Source organism: Canis lupus, chromosome 31 (genome assembly GCF_048164855.1).
Source record: "Canis lupus baileyi chromosome 31, mCanLup2.hap1, whole genome shotgun sequence".
NCBI lineage: Eukaryota > Metazoa > Chordata > Mammalia > Carnivora > Canidae > Canis > Canis lupus.
Window position 1 is genome coordinate 10061418 of NC_132868.1, and position 12160 is coordinate 10073577.

The 12160-nt window shown below is 47.5% G+C and overlaps 1 long non-coding RNA gene across 1 annotated transcript; it reads left to right on the top strand.

Moving 5' to 3' along the window:
• The first annotated feature begins 9801 nt into the window (after positions 1–9801).
• LOC140622388 (uncharacterized) lies at positions 9802–10592 on the top strand. Its single transcript, XR_012022157.1, has 2 exons — positions 9802–10094; positions 10202–10592. It is a non-coding gene; the product is annotated as an uncharacterized lncRNA (long non-coding RNA).
• Positions 10593–12160: the final 1568 nt, after the last annotated feature.

Consider the following 12160-nt stretch of genomic DNA (forward strand, 5'->3'; position numbering starts at 1 on the left):
AATTTCATAAAAACTTAGAATTAATTCCTTCGGGCCTACTGTCAGCGTTTTATTGACTAAAAGACTATTTTCGGGGTGCCTGGGTGACTCAGTTGGTTAAGCATTCAACTCCTGATTTTAGCTCAGATCATGATCTCATGGTCATGAAATAGAGCCCCACACTGGGCTCCTTGCTCAGCGAGGGGGTCTGCTTGAGATTCCCTCTCTCTCTTTCTTCCCCTGCCCTACCCTCCTTCTCTCTAAAATAAACAAAATCTCTTTTTAAAAAAAGACTGTTTTCTATTATGAACTCATTAACTCTAATGTAACAAGAAGTTTAGGCTCATATTGTCCATAAATATGCACAATTGAGAAAATGCAGTAGAAACAATGACATAAACAGAAAAAATGAAGTAGGTTTTGCAATTTAGCTCCTGTGGCCTTGTGTTCAAGGAATCCAGTGCACGCACAGATCATGTCATTTCCATAATTCATACAACCATGGCACGTTGACTAGACATATTCTATAAGCTCTGTGGGCTGCAGGAAAGGTTCCAGCATGACCTCCCCCCCCCCCCATGTTGTACCTCACCAACACGTCTGGAGTGACAGAAAAGACATTAATAACCCCCATCCTCGAGAAGCTCATAACAGGAACTAAGGTCTGGTGGTTAATAGATTTCACTTGGGTGGAATGTTTAGTTATCAAAGACTGTGATTCACCTGCTCCTGGCACCAAAGGAAGGCTTTACTTTATTATGCTGAAGGGGCAGGGTGGGGAGCCTGCCTTCTGCCCGGGAGACTTGTTCTCCACCCTCCCGGGGTGTTCACTGTACGAACGTCCCAGAAAAGCTGGTCTGAAACAACATCAGTCAGTGCTCCTGCTCACAAGATGTGCAGACCCAGGAGAGAACCACAGAGGATCGACCATCGAGTCTTGCTATATCTGCCAATAAGGGTCACGGGTACGTAGGAGTCGTTTGTTCAGTATTTTTTAATGTGTGTATAGATGAAGTAGAGGCCAACGATGACAGAGATTCCTGATGGCCTCTTGACAGGCAAGAGATGAGCCTGGTGCCTCCTCCCCACTTCTTCTACTCAACTTGCCTGCTGACTCTGCATTTCAGAGGTCCAGTTGGGAGTCAGCTGTCTGGACATCTGGCGGGTTCTATGCACGGGGCACTTAAAAGTTTGGTGTGCAACGCGTGGCGAGGGCCCATGTACAAATTCCAGGGTATTATTAGCCCCAGCTGGTGGCATCACTCTGGCCCCCAGCTGCCACCCGCCTCTCCCATCCCCAGCACCCGGGCAGCACCAGCTGCAGAGCACGTGGCCACTCAGGGACTCCAACATGTAGGCTCCTCTCTTTTAGTTTAATTAGCTTCCCCTGGTAGTAAGAAATGAGTGCTTTGACCCTCAGGAGAAAGAGAAAGGAAGAGCAGGTGCATGTGCTTTGTAAGGAAGGGAGATTGCTTCAAGCATGTCCCATCCCCGACTAGTGCCCTTCCCGGTATTAAGTAGTGTTAACTGAGAAGGACAGTCAGCTCCCCAGTGATTTTCCTGCTACCCCTCATGGGAGTGGGGATGCCCCTGAACAAAGGTCTTGAGAGCAGCTAGGTCTGTATTGCTGTTCCGTTAGCAACTTGTCCTCATATAGAGGAGGGCTGGGTCTCCAGGGCCCAGTGAGGCCTCATGGGTTGGCCTAGCTCACACACAAAGTGACAAATGCTAGACAGTTTGTATTTTATTTTATTTTTATTTTTAAAAAGATTTTATTTATTTATTCCTGAGGGACACACACAGAGAGGCAGAGACATAGACAGAGGGAGAAGCAGAAGTCCAATGTGGGACTGATCCCAGGACCCCAGGATCACGACCTGAATCAAAGGCAGATGCTCAACCGTGGAGCCACCCAGGTGCCCCTGTACAGTATTTTAAATGGCAAAGCCCACTTATCTATGCGCTTATGCTTTAGGATGATACTAATGAGGAAGAGAGCCTCTCTAGAAGGTGACTTAGACATCCTTGAATCTCTGAATTAAGAAACATTCCCAAAGTGGGTTTTTGAGAAATTCTCCTCGGTTTCTTCTGGAATCCCATCTTGAAATCTTTTGTGTACAGGAAGGTACATGCTCACGCACAAAGGATTAGCCATGAGCTTCTACTTTTATGTATATAAAAATGTTCTGAAAGCAGTTGCTTTTGGCACATTTCTGGCACATTTATGAATGAGCAATTCAACAGAGTAAGAGCAAGACACTGAGGTAGATGATTCCGATGGGATTCTCAAGCCTGAAGTTCACAGAAAACTTGTCACACAGATTATTACAGAAAGAGTGCCCTGCATGCTTATAGGGAAAACCAGCCACGTCTTCTGCTACCTCTCAGCGGTGTTTAAAGCATGCACCCTTTAGCATCCTGGCTAAAACGGCCAAGAATCATGATTCAGACTTTTTGGAAGGCCGTGTGTAGATTATAAGATTATAAGGTATACATATGAATCAATAGTGCAGGTTACACCAAATGATACTTTCTTCATTTGCTCACTTACTGGGTACAACTTAAAATTTTCCTAGATGACAGGCAACGGAGATATAGGATGATATTGGCAGATAGGTTTTTATTTGAGGGTAAAATTCAGTGGAAAAATTAATAAAAGCCATGAAGGTGATCAGAATACAAAGGGATCAGTAAAACAAGAGGACGGAGCAGACTGCTGTCAAGCAGACCCTAACGTAGGTCCCATGGCTGAAGGCTGACTGTCTTCAAGCTGAAATGTGGAGAATGCATGGCATCTTTACAGGGAAAGAGGACAAACGTGAGGCATGAGGGACTGGACAGTGTAGGCCTGGAGCTCCAATGGGCTCCTCACAGACTGACCAATTATTAAAATATGAAGGTTGCACTGCTGATATTGTTGCTCTTGTTTTCAGGAAATGAACTTTATCTGGCACTGGAAGTAAAAGATTATAGAGGGAAAAGAAGAAAGAGGTATTTTGTACCTACTTGAGAAAAGGCATTCTGAAAAGCATTTTGTGGCATCATCACCCTGGTTTCTTATGACAGATCTCAAGCAACGATCATCTGTATCATCCCAAGGGTACTGAGCTTGGAGCTTCAGCCACCTTCCCAGGACCCATACCTGGCTGGCTATCATATCTGGATTCTCAAACACACACCTGCCTGATGCCAAAGTTAGGGACCTCCACTCTTCTATGTGGCTCTGTCTGAAGATTTTCAAGCTAAAACTAGACCCTGTTTTCTAAATAGTATGCATTTTAGTCCCATGGTACAAATAAAAGTAAATTAAGAAAACTCTAAGATCTCTCTGACTTCTAAATAATTGGGGTTAATTCTTACTCACTTACTTTTCCCCCAAGGATGCCAGGTTGGCAGGTAGCGTCCTTGCAGTGGTAAATCAGGAACTTGGGCTCCTGCCATATCCAGGGTCAACTATCTTTGGATGTCAGGGGCTTCCAAGATCATCACAGATGGAGCCTGGGCATGCAAGGCCCTGTGGGAGATTTTCATGCCCCGTCCATGTATGTGGTGTTTAGGATTTAGCCACAGCAACACTGCCACACCTAACCAAGGGCCCTGGGACACACAGTCTGCTGGTGCCAGGGGTTGATGGTCGAGGCTTGCCATATGTGTTTTTACACACAGGTCACAAAAATAGAGGCTTAAAAAAAAGACCATCAAAATCAAATAAAACAAAGTGATGTTTTACATATATTCATAAAAATTTGAAGACCAGTTCTCAGAATTTCATAAGCAAAGAAAGATGCCTACAAGCTAGTTAATTGGCTTCATTTTGGATTCTGTTTAGACCACCAATCAGGTACCTGCCAGAACATGAGTGGTTGGAAAGCCCAGGCAGCAATTAGGGAAAATAAGGAGTCTACACGTCTGTTATTTGGACACAGGATTAAAGCAATACATTTTTCATTACATTTTTAGTGAAGGAAAAAAAAAGGTGTGAGGAAGGATTTTCCAATATCCCTAAGAGTGTGTTTTGCTTGAGGAGACCCAGTTAGGCTGGTGCTTCTGACAACACGTCCTTCTCCGGCAGTGGGTCCAGCAAGAAGGCTCCCAGCACCACCAGCCTGGCATGGCGAGGACTCCTTATTCCTGATAGAAAGCCTTGAGGGCAGGGCAAGGTCATGGACTCGGACTAGACCTGTCGATCACCAATTCAAAAGAAGCCTTTAGATCCATAGGGTTTGCTTTGAGGTGGAAGGTATGAAGAAAAATCCCCAAGAGGTGAGGGGAATGGAAGTCTGTTTGGCTGCCCTGGAGTTCAAGGGCTGGAGGAGAATCAGACCTTGCCCCTGGCGGTCTCCAATCTGCTAAGTTGTAGGAGCTCCTACAGCTCATGCTCTCCCTTGAGACCCACAAACGCCCTGAAGACATTCCTGGGGCCCTCCATGTTCTTCAGAGGCCACCCAAACTCCTCAGAGCACTCGCCCAGTCCCAGAGGAGAGCAGCAAGACATCCACTTCTCTCCTGATCCCCTACCCTTACTTCCTCCTCCTGTCCCACCGTGGATCCAGGCCAACGTGGAGAGAGCGTGCCATCACTGTGGATCCCCTCTCAGCTTCTTCTTGCTTCCTACAGCCGCCCCTTCCTGCAGTGAGAATTCCTTCTCAGAAGTGACTTCCTAAAGGGCACAAAGACGTGACTCCTAACTTTGAAGCAAGAGGCCACGCATCAGAGCCTGCCAGCCCCACCCCATTGATGCCAAAGGAGAAGAGCTGTCTCCATGGTGCGGATTGCCAAGGGCTCACTATACAGACGCTGGCTCACCTCCGCGGGAAGCATCCACCACGTCTGGAGCGAAACTCCGTGTTTATTTTAAAATCTGTATTGTTTGCCGTTACTCTGCCAGGAGGAATTCTAGGTGTTTCCTCACTATGTCTCATTTAATTTTCAGAACAAGCACATTAGGCATATATTACGGATCTGAAGATGGGAACATCTAGATGCGAACAGATTTTAGCCTAGGGCCAAATGTGAATTTGCCAGAGAGGGAGCCGCGAAGCCCAAGAGGCCCCTCGAAACTTCTCCACGAAAATTTTTAGTTTTATTCTCTTTTTTGAAGTTGAAATTGGTTTCCTTTTAAGAAACTAAAACAAAAGAATCCATCACTAAGTCTTCTACAGAAACCTCGAATTAATTAATCAGATGGTAGTATCTTGGATTTGTACAGCAGTTTTCAACTTTAGGAACAGTTACACAAATCTTATTTCAGTGGAGATTATGAAAAGCCCTTTGAGTTCACTTACGAGCTGCCCTTGGAAGTTGGCAATCGCAAACCTGGGTGACCCACTCAACCCTGGCTTCAGGTAACAGCATCAGGTTAGTAACTGTCCTTTGTGCATCCGTATGACAATCATGGTTATAATATTTTTATTGAAGTGTCCATTGCCATCCATGGATGGCAGGTTTGTGGCTTCCCTCCTGGGGCCACCAGTCGTGTCAGCCTCCCGCAGCTCTGCACACCCTGCACCTCGTCTCTTCTGGCCTCCCTGCCTGCACCTTGAGTCTTATGCGATGTGCTCCTTCACGTCTCCTTCTCCCTTTCAAGCTTGTCTGTGTGGAGTCCACCCGACTTGTTAGATGGAGAAGGAGCTTGTTCGTTTTCATGGTTCTCCAGCATTCCAGGCTATGCATATACAACATTTAATTTAGTTTACTCTTGGTTGACATTTGCATTCTTTACAGTTTGCAGGTAGTGACAATAATGCTGCTAGGATATTTCTGGCACACATTTTCGTTGTGCCTGCATATGCATTGCTGGTGTGGATGGCGGGGGTCTGGCTGGGGCATCAGAGAGGGTGTGTGTGTTCTGCTTCAGCAGGTGGCTGCTCGCACGATTATACCGGTGTAGTTGTGCCGGTTTACGCCCTGTCAGCAGTAGGGAGAGTTCAGGTTGCTCCAACCCAAGTCATCATACCCTATTGCAATGTATTTTGGTTTGTATTTGTGTGTACAGATATACACATGTGTGTCTATATGTCTGTGAAATGCACCTCATATACTGGTACATACAGAACACATGCTGGTCTTACATGTCATCTACACATATATATAGTAGTTGATATGTATGTGTCTATATGTATGTGTATATATGTGCATTTATTCTAAATTTTTTTTTAAATTTTTTTTTTTAATTTATGATAGTCACAGAGAGAGAGAGAGAGAGAGGCAGACATAGGCAGAGGGAGAAGCAGGCTCCATGCACCGGGAGCCCGACGTGGGATTCGATCCCGGGTCTCCAGGATCGCGCCCTGGGCCAAAGGCAGGCACCAAACCGCTGCACCACCCAGGGATCCCTGTGCATTTATTCTAAATGTGATCATACACTGGTTATATTTTTTAAAAAGAAGCCGTCTTTCAGAGTTATACTATGCAGTAGTGGCTTCAAATTAAGACAGGGGTGGGAGAGTGAGTGGAGGCTGGCCACGGTCCCATTGCTACTGAGGCTGCATAAAAGTGTATTGAAGCTCATTATTCTAGCCTGCCAATTTTGTGTGTGATTGAAATTCTCCTTAATAACATAGACACTCATATAAACTAATATATGATGCATAAACTATTATAGTATGTGTAAACTACAAACATACACGTGTGTATATATGTGTATATAATACACACTATATAGTAGTTTAAACACATTATATATTATACAGCATTTCTCATATATAGGATACATATCCTCATATTTATTGGATATATATATATATATATATATATATGATCAGAAACCATCATCATACTGATAAAAATCTATAGGATATATATAAGATATCCTGGGATCCCTGGGTGGCGCAGCAGTTTGGCGCCTGCCTTTGGCCCAGGGCGTGATCCTGGACACCCGGGATCGAATCCCACATCAGGCTTCCGGTGCATGGAGCCTGCTTCTCTCTCTGCCTGTGTCTCTGCCTCTCTCTCTCTCTCTGTGTGACTATCATAAATAAAAAAAAAAATTTTTTTTAAATATCCTGCCAAGTATATGTTCCTAGATACATGCTTTATATTATCCTTATCCACTGTTATCTTTCAAATAATTCTCTCTTGTATTTAGATGTCAATCTGCATCTATATTCATCTCATATCCATATTCATATCTACATATATCTTTTCCTGGTTCTGTGTCTCTGGAGGACCCTAACTACTATAACTACTAAGAATAATTCACTACTTGCAGGTCAGTTTCTCCGAGGGCAGCACAAAATTTTAAGCCAAAATACATCTCGAGTCATGGAACTGGGGGCACAGGGTGGCAGTGGGAGCGCTCAGGCCTCCTGTTGCGGGGTCATCCTACCGGGAGAGAAGGGACCTCTTCTGTGCGTCCCTGCGAATGCGGCTTCCAAACGATGGTGGCACCGTGTGTCGGGAAGATTTGGGTTTGGGGGCCGGCATAGAAGCCACGAGAGACCAGAGCACACTCCCGCGGCTGGTGCTAAAATCCAAATGCCTCACTCCACAGCACTATAGCCTGTCAGAGGGGGGACTCATGGTCTGTCCCTGGTGTCCCTTCAGGCTGGGCTGGCCCTGGCTTGGAGCTTGTGCCTCCAGGTGTCCTCACTTGCTCGGGTCCGTCTCTTCCCTCAGTACTATGTCCCTGCTCTGAAGAGTTTGTGGCTTTCAGTTCAAGGCTCTTCTGCAACCTGGCCAACGGGACTGTGCCCATGTCCTCGGGCTCTCCCTGTGGGGCCCTGGTGGCCTGGGTATCCAGAATCGCTGATTCTACCCTCAGAGGAAAAACTGGCAGGGGACTCCCTGGTTCTCCAGGCCTGGAAGAGGCCGAGACAATCAGTGAGCTACCGGACACCTGGCGGGCAGGGGACAGACACAGGCACTCGGGGACCAATGGGGCGGTGCTTCTGCAGGTGACCTGCTTCATTAGCTGCCTAGTAGCAGAAGTGGGAAGAGGCAGAGGCCGGCAGCGATGGGGCCCCTGCAGGTAGGAGGGTCCCGCCTCTGCAGGGATGTCCCTTGTGCTTCCGAGGCACATTAAACTCTGGGCGCGGTTTTAAAAAGCACATGTCAACCACATCATGTAATAGATTTATTTTTAAAAATCTCCTTTTCATAAACATCTGTGAAGCACCAACCATATTCCCAGCGTCATGCCCTAGGGCAGGAAGTGTCCTGTCCAATCTTCAACTTGTGTGTGTGCCTCGGCCAGATACAATTGCAGCCAGATCTTGTGTGTGTAGTGCTGTGATTCTAAGTTGGATTCCACCATCAGTTTATCTAAGGAGGTTACTTACCTTCCCTGTGTCTCAGTTTCTTTTTCTTTTTTTTTAAGATTTATTTATTTATTCATGAGAGACACAGACTGAGAGAGAGAGGCAGAGACACAGGCAGAGAGAGAAGCAGGCTCCTCACAGGGAGCCCGATGTGGGACTCGATCCTGGATCTGGGATCACACCGTGAGCCGAAGGCAGGAGCCCAACCGCTGAGCCACTCAGGGGTCCCTGTGTCTGTTTCTTTATGTGTGAAGTCAGATTGACCGTAGCACCAACTTGTTTTAATGGCTTAAAAAGGGTAAATGTTTCTGAAGCACTTGGCGAAATTTCTAATGAAGGATAGATCTCATTGTTCTATTGTCATGTTTCTAGAGCAGTGGTTCTCACCTGGGGACGTTTAGCAATGTCTGAAGATATTTTTGGTTTCCACCCTTGGGGAGAGTGGTTCTGGAATTGATTGAGAGGGCAGAGGTGCTGCTAACTGGCTGACAATGCACAGGACAGTCCCCACAACAGAGACTCGGCTCAAAATGTCATTGGTGCCCAGGTCTGGAGACTTTGCCTTAGAGTAAGAAGAAGGAGGCGCAAGAACACAGGGTGGCCGAGAGACCTACAGTCTCAGAGTCTGAGACCTGTGGTTTCAGGAACACTCTTTCAGCCCTCCCGCAAGCAGGGAGGCATTTTCTCCTCATGGTCTCTAACACCCTGGCAGCCTAAGTTTCCAACTTATCCATTAATGAACTTGGAAAAGCACAGGTGTTAAAGAAGCATCTGTCCTTCCTCATGGTCCACCTGAGAGCATGGGCATCAGGGGACTGGTGGGGATGCGACATATTTTCTGGAGACCTCTCCATCATGCCAGTAGATTCCTCCTCCCAGGGCCCATCTCAATGACCAGAACCACTTAGTCTTCCTGACTTAATGCCTCTGAGCTCTTAGCAGCACTGACTAGCTTTGGAACCTACATTTCTCAAGCAATACTGGAATGTAGTATACGGAGCATGCAAAAAAAAAAAAAAAAGGATGAGAAAAGCATGGATCTTTCCATTAAAAAATAGATACATCATAAGTATCATCTCTATGATTGTAGTTGATTTCAACACTTAAGGTTAATGGTCGGAAAAATATTTGAAATGACAGAATTGGCCATCGGTCTACTGGGCTATTGCCACAGGCGAAGCCTGTTGCTGAAGTATTTCTATATCCCCGCATGGCCTAGTTCCAACAATAACTAGATGTTTTATGCAGCAAGATCCATAAAACTATGCTGGAAAGAATTATTCCTGGTGATACCATAGCAAACAGCTAGTTGCCTCAGAAATGGAGGCTCCCGGCCATCACTACACACTGGTACTCAAGCAGCTCCTGCCCAGCACAATCCTTCAGAGTGGATAGAGCAGATGTGGTGCAGCCTCACAGCACAGACTCTGGCCCCCAGGCTGCTTGCTTAAGGTGGAAGTTACATCACATAAAAATAGGCCCCACCCACCTGTGAAAGTGACACCTGGATGCCAACTTCTATGACATCACGGAGGGAGCACCAGCGACCTTGCTGTAGGTACGGGTCCACCTAGCATGCACTTTGCCAACGAGCCCTGCTTGTGCTTCATGTTCAACATTTCTCTCATCTCGGAGGCCCTGGCCACCCCCACTGTGCCTGTGTAGCACACCCAGGGTGCCCCTTTCCCCAGGGCAGTACTGTGTGGTCCTTCCTAGTCTTGCCCTCTGCCCAGACTCCCAGGCTGGACCTCACCACCGGGGCCCCTTATAGGGGGCGGAACACTGCTTGCATGCCTGGAGCTGCGCCCCGTCCAATAAGGCCTTGAGTGGGTGGCCTTGGAAGTGTGAAGCCAAGAGGTCAGAAAGATGAAAATGTGGTGGCCCTTGGTAGCAGCTTTGGAGATTGGTCTCCAGAAGCATTTGTGGACCCACAGATCTCCTCTTTCTGTCGTCTTCTATTTCAGGGATTCCTAGGCTGACGATAATTAACTCTCCCAACAGAAATGTAGGCGATAAAACCATATGATGTTGTTGATCTTTGCACAGACCATGCGTGGACTTACAGCATTTGACTCTCCAGATGATCCCCGAATGGCTCGCAAAGCTCTTTCCCTGTGGAGGCCATGTTCCCCCTGCATGCAGTCTGCACTGGCCTAGCTTTCCATCCCTCACCATCACTGGTCTGCACCCATGGGTTGGCCCTACTCGCCATGCTCTTTCTCGAGGTGGGGACCCCGGACCCAGACCAGGAAGTGCACAGACATGGCAGCTCCAGCCGTGCACCTCCCTCAGTGGGCTGGGGGTCATTCCCCCCAAGTTGACTTGAAAATACATATGAAATGAAACAGCTACAAATTAACTGGTCAGTTTTTTTGCTTACGTTGTCATGGTTTACACACCGAAAAACTACCACCTCATCTTGATAAATGGAACATATGCTGTAGCTTCAGCCCAAAGGCGGCCTAGTCCTGACCTGAGTCTGAGGCCTGATGACACTCCTGAGACTGTGTAAGCCTGTTTACTGGGTAAGGGGAGATCAGTGTCAATGTCCGTCACTCTGTCCAAGGGAGTATAGTCAGAAATTAGGAAGTCTCAGCCATGTACCAGTCATGATGACAGATGGAACTGTTGCGGCCCCAAAGCACAGGGCTTTTTTGCTAATTTACATTAGAACTTCAGATAAGACTCTCAGCAGATACATGGCCATTGCCAGACAATCACTGTCAGAATATCCTGTTCCTTGTGTTCAAGTGTTCGAAGTTGACCCAGCGCCAGGCTTCCCTATCACATCAGCACACACTGCTCCACGCTCCGGCACTCTGCTCCCTGCTTCTCCCGAGAGAGGCCTGGAAGCCTTTCTCCAGTGCCAGAGCAGCGAAGCTGACAGCATACCCTGGGCCAGATGTGAGTTAAGGATGGATGGTTTCAATGATATGCCTGGGGAGGGGACGACTCACCAATCTGTAGCTGCGGTGGTGACTTCTCTTTGGAGCTTTAATTTCCTGTTTCCACCTGCTGTCTGTTGATGGCATCCTGGACATCCACAGCCCTGGGGACAAGAGACACTGGGATGGAAGTCAGCTCCCATCTTCTTCCACCTTCTGCTCTGGCCTCTTGCTTTTCCAGCTCTCCTTCTCAATGCCGCAGAGCCATGGTCCTGAGGGTGGCTCTTGCTAGGCTGCATGTCTAGAGAGAATTCAGAGGCCTCTCCCCTGACCACACAGTTGACTCATGGTTCTTCAGCCTGGAGTCCAGGCCGGGAGCTCTTGCCCCCCTGTGCTACTCGGTCTCCACTCTGGCCATTCCCCCCATGAGTCCTGTTTGCAGGACTGTGCCCATTCTCCCATCACGGTGACTTCTCTCTTCTAACTCTCCCTGAGACATGTGCTAGAACTCAGAGCCCTCCCTGCCCATCCTGTGGATACATCCCCAGCAGTGTCTCCTCTGCCAAGCCTGCTGGGGTGTCCTCTCAGCACAGGGACTCTGGCCCCTCAGCCCCCAAGGCACTACCCTTTAGGGTACTCTTGTACTTCCACCTTCACTTATCATGATTCATGATCATCCTCTCTCCTGTAAGGCCAGACGCCCTTTGAGGATTTAATTTTATGTTTCCCACAAAGCCGTGGGCGTGGGTGGCAAGTCAGCCTCTAGTGGATAAAGGGAGAGCCTGTAGAGGGAAATTACCCCCACATCTTTCTCCATAGTGGTTCTTTCCTTCTAGCCATCTTTAAATCTAGTATGTTATGCTCTCCAGGTGAGCACTGAGCTAGGGATCATGCACTACCCTTTGTCCATTCCCTTGGGAACTCTGAATTTATCTCTGCCTCAAGGTCCTCTTCCAGCTCACAGTGCTTGTTGGCAGAATTCAGATCCTCACACTGCAGAGCTGAGGCCCTCATAGTCCCCTGGATGTGGTCCTCTCA